Source organism: Cupressus sempervirens, chromosome 3, assembly GCF_028749045.1.
Source record: "Cupressus sempervirens isolate cs-2001-9-10 chromosome 3, ASM2874904v1, whole genome shotgun sequence".
Taxonomy (NCBI): Eukaryota; Viridiplantae; Streptophyta; class Pinopsida; order Cupressales; family Cupressaceae; genus Cupressus; species Cupressus sempervirens.
Genome location: NC_143120.1, coordinates 1,030,667,890 through 1,030,677,119, shown reverse-complemented (window position 1 = coordinate 1,030,677,119; position 9,230 = coordinate 1,030,667,890). Strand labels below are relative to the sequence as shown.

General features: G+C 34.7%; 1 pseudogene; it reads left to right on the top strand.

The window, feature by feature from the left end:
* The first annotated feature begins 660 nt into the window (after positions 1-660).
* Positions 661-7,491, top strand: LOC149570261 (DNA replication licensing factor MCM4-like; annotated as a pseudogene).
* Positions 7,492-9,230: the final 1,739 nt, after the last annotated feature.

The window sequence follows — 9,230 nt, the reverse complement described above, 5'->3', positions numbered from 1 at the left end:
ACTTGATAATTCCAAACAATAGTCATTTAAATTTTTTTAAAGCAATTAAAACTAGACTAGTACAAAAAGAAATTGAACCATATATTAAGAATATGGAGTACGTAACCTGAACATACCAAAATAGACAATGTATCATATTCTAATAAACAAAACTCTACTATTATAAACATTGGATTAGATTGTTTGAAGTATTAAAGGTGAACTAGCTAAATAACGGGCTAATAAAACATGCTTTATTGCTAGTGAGAAGCATTACAAACTATGTTAATGGTATGTTAGCTTGTATGCCCAAATTTTGGGTTAGTTCAACCATGGAGATTCCTAGGGTCCTGTCAAATGGGTCATACCAAAAAACACTTCTATTCTACAAACCTCAATGGGTGGTCCACATTGACTGTCCAAGCAACTACCTCCTCAGGGAATCGGCATAGCAAATTCCTATGTACCAACTTTTGGTGCCTTCTACACTAAAGAAACCTATTTTGAAGATATTTCCTTGTACCAAGAAACCTTTTGGACAGAGAACTACCTATCAATTGAGTCAATCATTTCTTTTCAATTTGTATAATATGTTCTGTTGAATCACACATTAATTACCTGTTTTGGCTATTATAATTAGATGCCCCAGTCTTCTGAGGGTGACCTTGATGGCAACCCCCCATGTTTGTTTGGGGCACAAACATAAGTGTTCAAGATGTCAATCAAGTAGTTCAACACTTTTTGAGGAATTTTAGGGATGATCCTTCAGACCTTGAGGGGAAATACATAAGGCTCTTGGAATAGGTTCAAATTTGTCCCTATTGGCTTCTTATGGTTACCATCTAGTCTCATTTCAAATTATTGGTTGAGCACACTTGCTTTTGTATTCACTTCATTTAGTTGATTTCTCATTTAGACAATGGAAGTTGAAGGTGATTCACTGAATATTGATGCAATGAACTATTGGGTGTTTGTTTTGCATGAGGTCAAAAGCAAGAATTCATAGTGTAATTCCTCTCTTGAAAAGAAAATCTTTTAAAGGATCCACTCCAAGGTTCAGTGTTTGTCTTGCGACGTACCAAAATCTGCTCAGTAGAAGATAAATGTGAATGTTCACAAGGAGGCCTTTGCTAGTTCCAAAAACTCTTTTACCTTGGAATCAAGTAAAATTTGTTTGCTGTCTCAAAATATCACACCAAAAGAACAATATTTTTGTATTTTTTTGGTTTTCTAATGAATGCAACTCTAATAATGCAACTCCTATGAGGTCCTATTCTAACAGGGGGGTTAGCAAAGAAAATAATGAAACTAAAAGCAAATAACATGAAATCAAATAACTTGAAATTGAAATTCCTAAACGGACATAAGCTACAGAACACAACATGTTGTGAGTTAAACCTTTGAGGAAATTGATAGGAAACCAATGAAAATAGGAGTAGCACTTCCTAGAATCCATTGATGCAATCGTCGGTGAGAATCTTTAACAAATCAAATGATGTTTCACTCTTCATCAAATCGTAAGGCCACAAAAAGTGCACTCATGCGAGACAAAAAGCTATGTAGACACAATTGGGTGATCTCTTCTCAAGCTCATTATGTCAACAGAATTCATATATCTATAGTAAACACTAGAACTAAAAGATCGCACAACCAGAAACAACACAATAAACCTTTGGCTCAATCACAATCTCATCAATAAAATCCACAAAATAATGACACATTCAGGCAAGAATAACTACACTCCAAATGCTAGCACCAAAAGCATAATTTTATTGCATAATAATGGCAGCCATTTTTACATTTTACAATGGGGTATTTATAGGAAATCGTCTCCTCAATTTGTGTTGAGAGTGAGAGATATCTTAATGCAATAAAATGCTTTTAAAACATTAAAAAATCTAAATATATACAAACTAGTAATCTAACTGGTGCTTAGAGGGACTCCATCCATATTTTATTCATTAATTGGATGCATGAGCCATTTACATGTCCAAAACAATGAAAGCATGAGAGAGAAAGTAGGAGGAAGCCATCAACCGAAGTGGAAGTGCATGGAGACACCAAAAATAGAAGTTGCCCCTTCACTAGGCATGTGTTAGAGTTAACTTGTCATCAGAATGTGTTTCCAGTACATGGAAAGTGCTATTTTTGGAACTGGCAGTTAACTGTCGGCACACCTCTGAATTGCGGAGCTACATAAAAATGCAGAGCTATGGACCTGCGGAGCTCAATTCGCCAAAAAATCAAAGTTCTCAATTTTGAAAATGGTTTCTAGGTTTTGATCAAATGAGATTTTAGATCATTTTTTGTATACGCTCCATGCTCTTTTTTGATGATTTACACCCTTTTTATAGCCAATTACTTTCATAAACTTGCACTCCCTTTACTTCTTCAATCAAAAATCTCAAGGCACCTACATTGAATCTTCTGCCCAATAGCTGCATAAGATGAGGAACCTGATTTGGTTTATGTGTCCAACCTCTGTATCTTTGACCTTTGTCTTCTCTCCACCTATCTAATCCTTCCCAACAAGAAAACAAGTGATCCAGAGTATCCAAGACAATCAAATGTTTGCAACATTTTAATATTTTTTCGCAAATTTGTTTAGGCATTTTTAAATGACATTTTTGAAGCTCTTTTGCTCAAAATTTCAAGTCAAAACTTTCATCGGTCCCTAAAATTGGGCAGCCAAAGGCTCGCTATTTTAGGGACTAAAATTAGATCTTTAGTTCTTTCCAATGGTGTAAGCGGTTCTAAATTCTGAGGCTCGAGTCAAAAGTTATGATCTTGACAAGTTGAGAATGCCATTTTTACCTACAAAAGAAGCAAACATTAGACTGTAAAGTTAACAATGTATAGTAAAGACACTAGCTACTCAAACAAAACTAGACGTGAATCCTGAAATCTGGCTGAGTCTAAAATTTTGAAGCCCTAAAATTTGGCTAAGTCTGGATTTTTGAAGCCCTAAAATTTCCTAGAATCTTTACCTTATCTCCGGGAAGTCTGAAACCTATCTCAAAAGATTCGTCGCATATATTAAAATATATCTTAAGTATAAGAAATTATTCTTATACTTAAATCATATATTTTAAACCCCTCTCATGACTATTTGGAAAAATTGAAGGTGAAAAAAATAGCTTGGCAACCACACAAGGCCCTTGGTCATGCACGCATGCACACGTACGAAATGCATCAGAGAGCACGCGCATGAGGCACATGCACGTGACGTGGTGGTGATCGTGTGCACATGCGCACAGCATGGTGCAGTGGCATGTGAGTGCACATGCGCGTGGCATGGTGATGCATGAGCACACATGATGCTCGAGCGTGGGTGGTGCTCGAGCACTCAGGCACGCAGCGCGAGTGTCACAGCCGCGGTTCGCGCATGGCGCTTGCTTTTCTCTTTTTCTTTCTTGTTTTTTTTTAAAATTTGTTTTTCAATTTTTTGATTTTTTTTTTTTGTGATTTTCAAATTAAATTTTTTTTTTTTTTGAATATTGACTCTAAAATCCTAAAGTATAAAAAAATAAAATAAAAAAAACTCTTCTTCTCCCGACTCCCGAACTATGAGTCCGAGAGTCAAAAAAAGTAGGGGTTCCCCATTCCTAGCTAGGAATGGGGCATGTGTTGTGGAGAGCACAACATGAACATCTTCAAATATGATGAAGAAGTTTATGGAAAGATGGTCAGATATCCTCTTGAAGTTCTTGCCATTTTTTACAGTGTATTGATGGATGTAGCTGTTCACCTCAAGCCTTTGTGGGAGAAGCACATACAGGTGACTGAATTGTATTTTTGGAAAAATATGTTTTGTCTGTTAGTATGTTTTCATTTAATGACTTTGTTGTTTCAGATTTTGTTTATTTATGCACATAAATATGCCTCAGACTTACATATAACTGCCATTGCATTCAGGCAAGAATATTCAATCTTAGAGATACAGTTAACATGCAAGATCTAAATCCATCAGGTAGGCAATTCTTTTTAAAGTTAAATCTTCATTGTTCAATGCTATTTGAAAAATATAATAAGGGGATTTCATTGTCTTTGAAATCTAGATATTGAGGAGATGGTCTGAATCAAAGGAATGATAATTTGGTGCAGCTCAATTATACCAGAAATCAAAGAAGCATTCTTTATGTGCCTTGTTTGTGGATATGCTACAGCACCAGTACTTGTTGATAGAGGTAATTCATTGGATTGCAATTGAACTCTTAATATAATAGTTAATTGTGTCTTCATTGTATGTTATGTTTGTTTCTCAATTCTATATTGCATAAACTATGGTGGAGAATCTATGGCTTTAAACAGATTCATGCTTATGAAAATGATCTCAGAAGATTTTAGATTCTAGGATTTTGCAAATAAGATCTTACTCCTTATTGTGACATTGCCACTGTTGATTTGCTCCCTGTAACCTTAATTGGAACTAATAGGACACCGTACATGAGGTTCTTCTCACATTGAGATGTTTGCTTGATGAAAGCTACATATGAGAGAGCACATTTTTTTAGTGTGAAAAAATCTCTTATTGAGAAATTTCACACCAAATTTTATTCTCATATTCCATGAGAATCTTCTATCAAATTTTGTCAAACATATTTCATGTTTAAAAAAAAAAATCTCATATCTTTGCTTCACTATGTAAAATGGTACTTGCTATCTAAAAGTGTTTTTGCTAGATTTGTATTCACATCCTATTTTATGCTTCAAATGCTCAGGTCAGATTGATGAACCTACACATTGTGCAAGGCCAGAATGTGTTGCTATGAATTTTTTGACATCAATGCATAATAGATGCAGGTAGGAACTTGTTGATTTTAGTTTATGCATGATTTGAAGCTGCATTTTCAAGACTCTGAAGACAACTATATCCTTTTACTTTGTGGTTAGGTTTGTTGATAAGTAGATTGTAAGGCTACAAGAAATGCTTGATGCCATTCCAAAGGGGGAAATCTTGCACACTGTTAGCTTGCTGATGCACAACAAACTTGTTGATGTGGCCAAACTTGGTGATTGAATCGAGGTGTGTCTAACATTACATGATATACAAATTCTACACTCATTTTTATTGCCAAGTGTTAGCATTTGAAGGTTGACATTGGTTTTTTTTTTTTGTAGGTTACTGGGATTTTCAGAGCTATGACAGTTAGAGTGGGACCAAACCAAAGGATTGTGAAATCTCTATTTAAAGCAAAGCTCTCAAGCCTATCTTAGTCCATTTAAGTTGGAAATGAGGACCTTAATGTTGTATTCTATGATTTGCTAATTTGTAAATCGTTTGCTGGTGCAGACCTACATCGATTGCCTTCATCTGAAAAAGGTAGACATACAAGATTGCAAGCCGAAGATCCTATGGAATGTGATAGTGATAGTTTTGCCTCTTTTAAAGAGGGTGATATGTCACCAGCTGATTATGAAGCTAAGGTATAAACTCATACCTTTTACCTTTTTAATATAACATGAATTTTACAAGCTCTGAAATTGAATTTTGACTGCCAATTTCCAAATTGAGAAGTTGAAAGAACTATCTCGCATGCCCAATATCTATGGGAGGCTAACTAGGTCCTTAGCTCCGAGTATTTAGGAGCTAGAAGATGTATAGAAAGGGCTCTTGTTCTAGATATCTTTCTTTGCATTCATGTTCAATTAATTGGTAATTTTTTGCATGTTCTTTGAACCATATGTTAACCATTATGCTTCTTAAACAGCTTTTTCCGGGAACTGTAGTAAAATGAGCTTTAGGCGCTACTTTTCATGGTGATATCAACATCCTTCTTGTTGGGAATCTAGGTACGAGTAAGTCTCAACTAGTTTAGTCTATGCAAAAGTTGGCTCCTCAAGGCATTTATACGAGTGGTCATGGAAGCTCTATAGTTGGTTTGATTGCTTATGTATCAAAGGATCCTGAAACTAGTGAAACAGTAAGTTATTAACTCAATTCATTGATCATTGAGCTCTTTGGGCTTCCTAATCCCCCACTGCTACCTACCACTATATTCTATATAAACTATTTATTTCTTTGAACTCAACAGGTTCTAGAAAGTAGAGCATTGGTAATGAGTGATAGGGGTGTTTGCTGCATAGACAAGTTTGACAAGATATTAGACAATGTTCATAGCATGTTACATGTGGTGTGATTTTTCTCTGAGCTCTTTGAATTGTGTTCTTTTATTGGTTTCTTGACTTCGTAATCTATGCTATTGGTTGACTTGTATATCAATGTTTGGTCATTCCTTTGAAGTAGGTTATGGAACAACAAACAGTGTCAATTGCAAAGGCTAGGACCATAGCATCTCTGAATGCAAGAACATCTATTTTAGCTTGTGCCAATCTTAGTGGTTCATGCTACAACCCTAGATTGTTAGTGATTGACAATATCCAACTTCCTCCAACATTGCTTTCTAGGTGGAGTATGGTTGGTTTTAGAATTCAAGCTAGAGAATTTATTTGTTGTCACTCAAGTATAAAATAATCACAAAATATGCCAGTAGGTTTGATTTGATCTACCTAGTGCTTGATAAGGCTGATGAACAAATGGACAGGCACCTTGCAAGGTATCTTGTTGCATTACATTATGATGAGCCAAAGGTAAGTTCTGATTTGGTCAATACTATGTAGTAATTAATGGGGGGTCCAATGACTTGATATTTTTGATGTGAACTACATTATGATTCTTGGACCAAATGTTGGATGCATTTGACCTCTCGACTCTCACTTCGTATATCACTTATGAAAGACAACATATACATCCTAAGATATTTGATGAGGTAGTAGAAGATCTGATTTATGGTTATGTTGAAATGTGTAGGAAGGGAAACTTCCTTGGCAGTACCAAGAAGGTTAGCTCAATATATTCTCAAATTCAATTTCTGTATAGTATGCTTACAAGTTACACACGTGAAAAAAGTAACAGTATATCTCATACTTCTACTAAAGAATGCATCTAGATGCAGGGAAATTCTCATGTTATGTTAACTTGTTCTCCTGAATGAATTGTATAGGTTATCACAATGACTCCATGCCAAATTGAAAGCTTAATAAGATAAAGTGAAGCCCTCACCCACATCATATTCCCTGAGTGGGTAAGAAAATCCTATGTAGACAAAAGTGGGTTACATTCTTGAATGTTTTAAAGCTAGATTGAGGCAATAAAAAGATATCTTACATCCCAATTCTACAAGTTGAAAGGTGTGATGTGGCAATATCATTCTAGCTTCTTGAAGTTGCACTTCAACAATCTGCCATCGATCATTCAAATGGTAACCATTGTGCATCTTTGGGAATGAGGATTGTTAGTTCATTTAATTGTATATTGAATGCATTATCATTACAAAATTAGTCAGCTCTGAAAGAACTATGTTAATTTGAAGCCACTGAATGCATTTGAGTGTCATGGTTATGGGGACCATTGACATGGATCTCATAAACATGGGAGTCTTAGCCAGTGAAAGAATGAGACAAGCCAATCTTATTTCATTACTAGGGATTCTTATCATGGAAAGGATGTAGGCAGGGGGACCATCAACCTATATTATTGAGGTAACATTCTTTATACTACCCTAAATAGTGTTGAGAAAATTGTTGGTATGGTACTTAACCAGATATCAATGAATGCAATCATAGTTGATGGAGGAAATGCACAAATAGGGATCCAAGGAAGTCAGCCCAAATGATGTAAGTAATTCTTTGTTGTGGGTAAATTTCAAGCTATTTCCAGCTTCATTTTCTTGGGGGAAATGAATACATTATGAGTTATGTTGTTCAATTTCAGATTCGTAATGCAATTGGAAACATTGTGAGTGAGGGGTTTGTTACAATTCATGGGGATAATGTGAAGAGGACCTGAACAAGTTTTGAGGATGATATGGCCCCTATAATAATTAGCAATGAAGTATCTAATAACACTATGGTCAGTGTGTTGTGGAAAACTATTTTAATATGCCTTGAGCTTCATGCTCTATAGTACATCGATGGGTACTTTCTCTTGTAAAAAAATCTAGAAAATTGAAGGAATCAAAAGCTTGGGTGTACTATTTGTGCCAAAGAAAACCACTGAGGTAATGATGGATATCTTATAATTCTTGCTCAGATAAGAGGATCATAATTATAAATTATGAGAATCATTGGTGTTTTGTTCTATCAAGTTTTGGAGTGAGGAAAAAGTAATTGCAATTATAAAGGTATTTTTTTCAACCAACGTAATGGAAAAAGTTCATTTTAATGTTCAAAATGGTGTTTGTCCTCTCCCTCTAGTTTCATGTGGTTACCTAAATATAAAGAGAATTAAATATAAAAAGAGTAATTTACTTTAATCTATATTTTAAATTAAATATAAAGAGGAAAAATTAGAATCTAATCTTGATGTAGTGATGATTCTATGGTGGTGACTTCAACAATTGAGAATGCTGAATATCATCAGTAGCTTGTCTTCCATACACACCAATGATGTCAATCATGGTGCCGTGAAGACTTGGTTTGCTATGAATAGCTACAAGGGAGAAACAAAAAAAGTGCAGAATGCAGATGAATTTACTTGGCACAATGCATCATATGCTCTACTATGAAGCAACTACAAGATGTGCAAACACATAGCTATTAGCTATTTCTCTAGCTATGATCATAAGAAGTTTTCAAGATGTAGAACATTGTTATTATAAACTTGAAGCACTTATAAGGAAAAGGGACCGAAAAGAAAGACAGCAAAGAATCATTATCAAATTGGGAAGTCATTATTCAAAATTTATGAATCAAAGGGAATTGCAATGTACAAGATATTATAGAGGTGAATTCAAAAGCTTTATAAGAGTCTAGCAATCATGACCATGATACATCGCAAGGATAATCTCTAATAAATGCTACCCACAGTCAGTTTCAAGCCAAAGAATTCGAGAAAGAATAGGGATTGTTTGAAATTACTCGAATGCAGTACTGATGCAAATTTAATTTATTCAAATATATATCTATTGTTTTAAATTTACAAAATGAGATTTATATATAGTACAACTAAATGTTTCAACTAGTATATAGCCAATCCCACTGAGCTAAAGAAATTGAGTGTCATGAATACATTTTTGATAAGAAAATATAATCATCATAGTAGATAGTACAACTATTTTTTATAACACTCAAATTTATGTTTGAGATTATAGATTCTCTACCTAAAATCTGATTTTTTTGACAGGAAAATAAATAAAAACTGATTAACTGAGAGTCTGAGCTATAGATCCCACCATGGCACAAGGAATTCT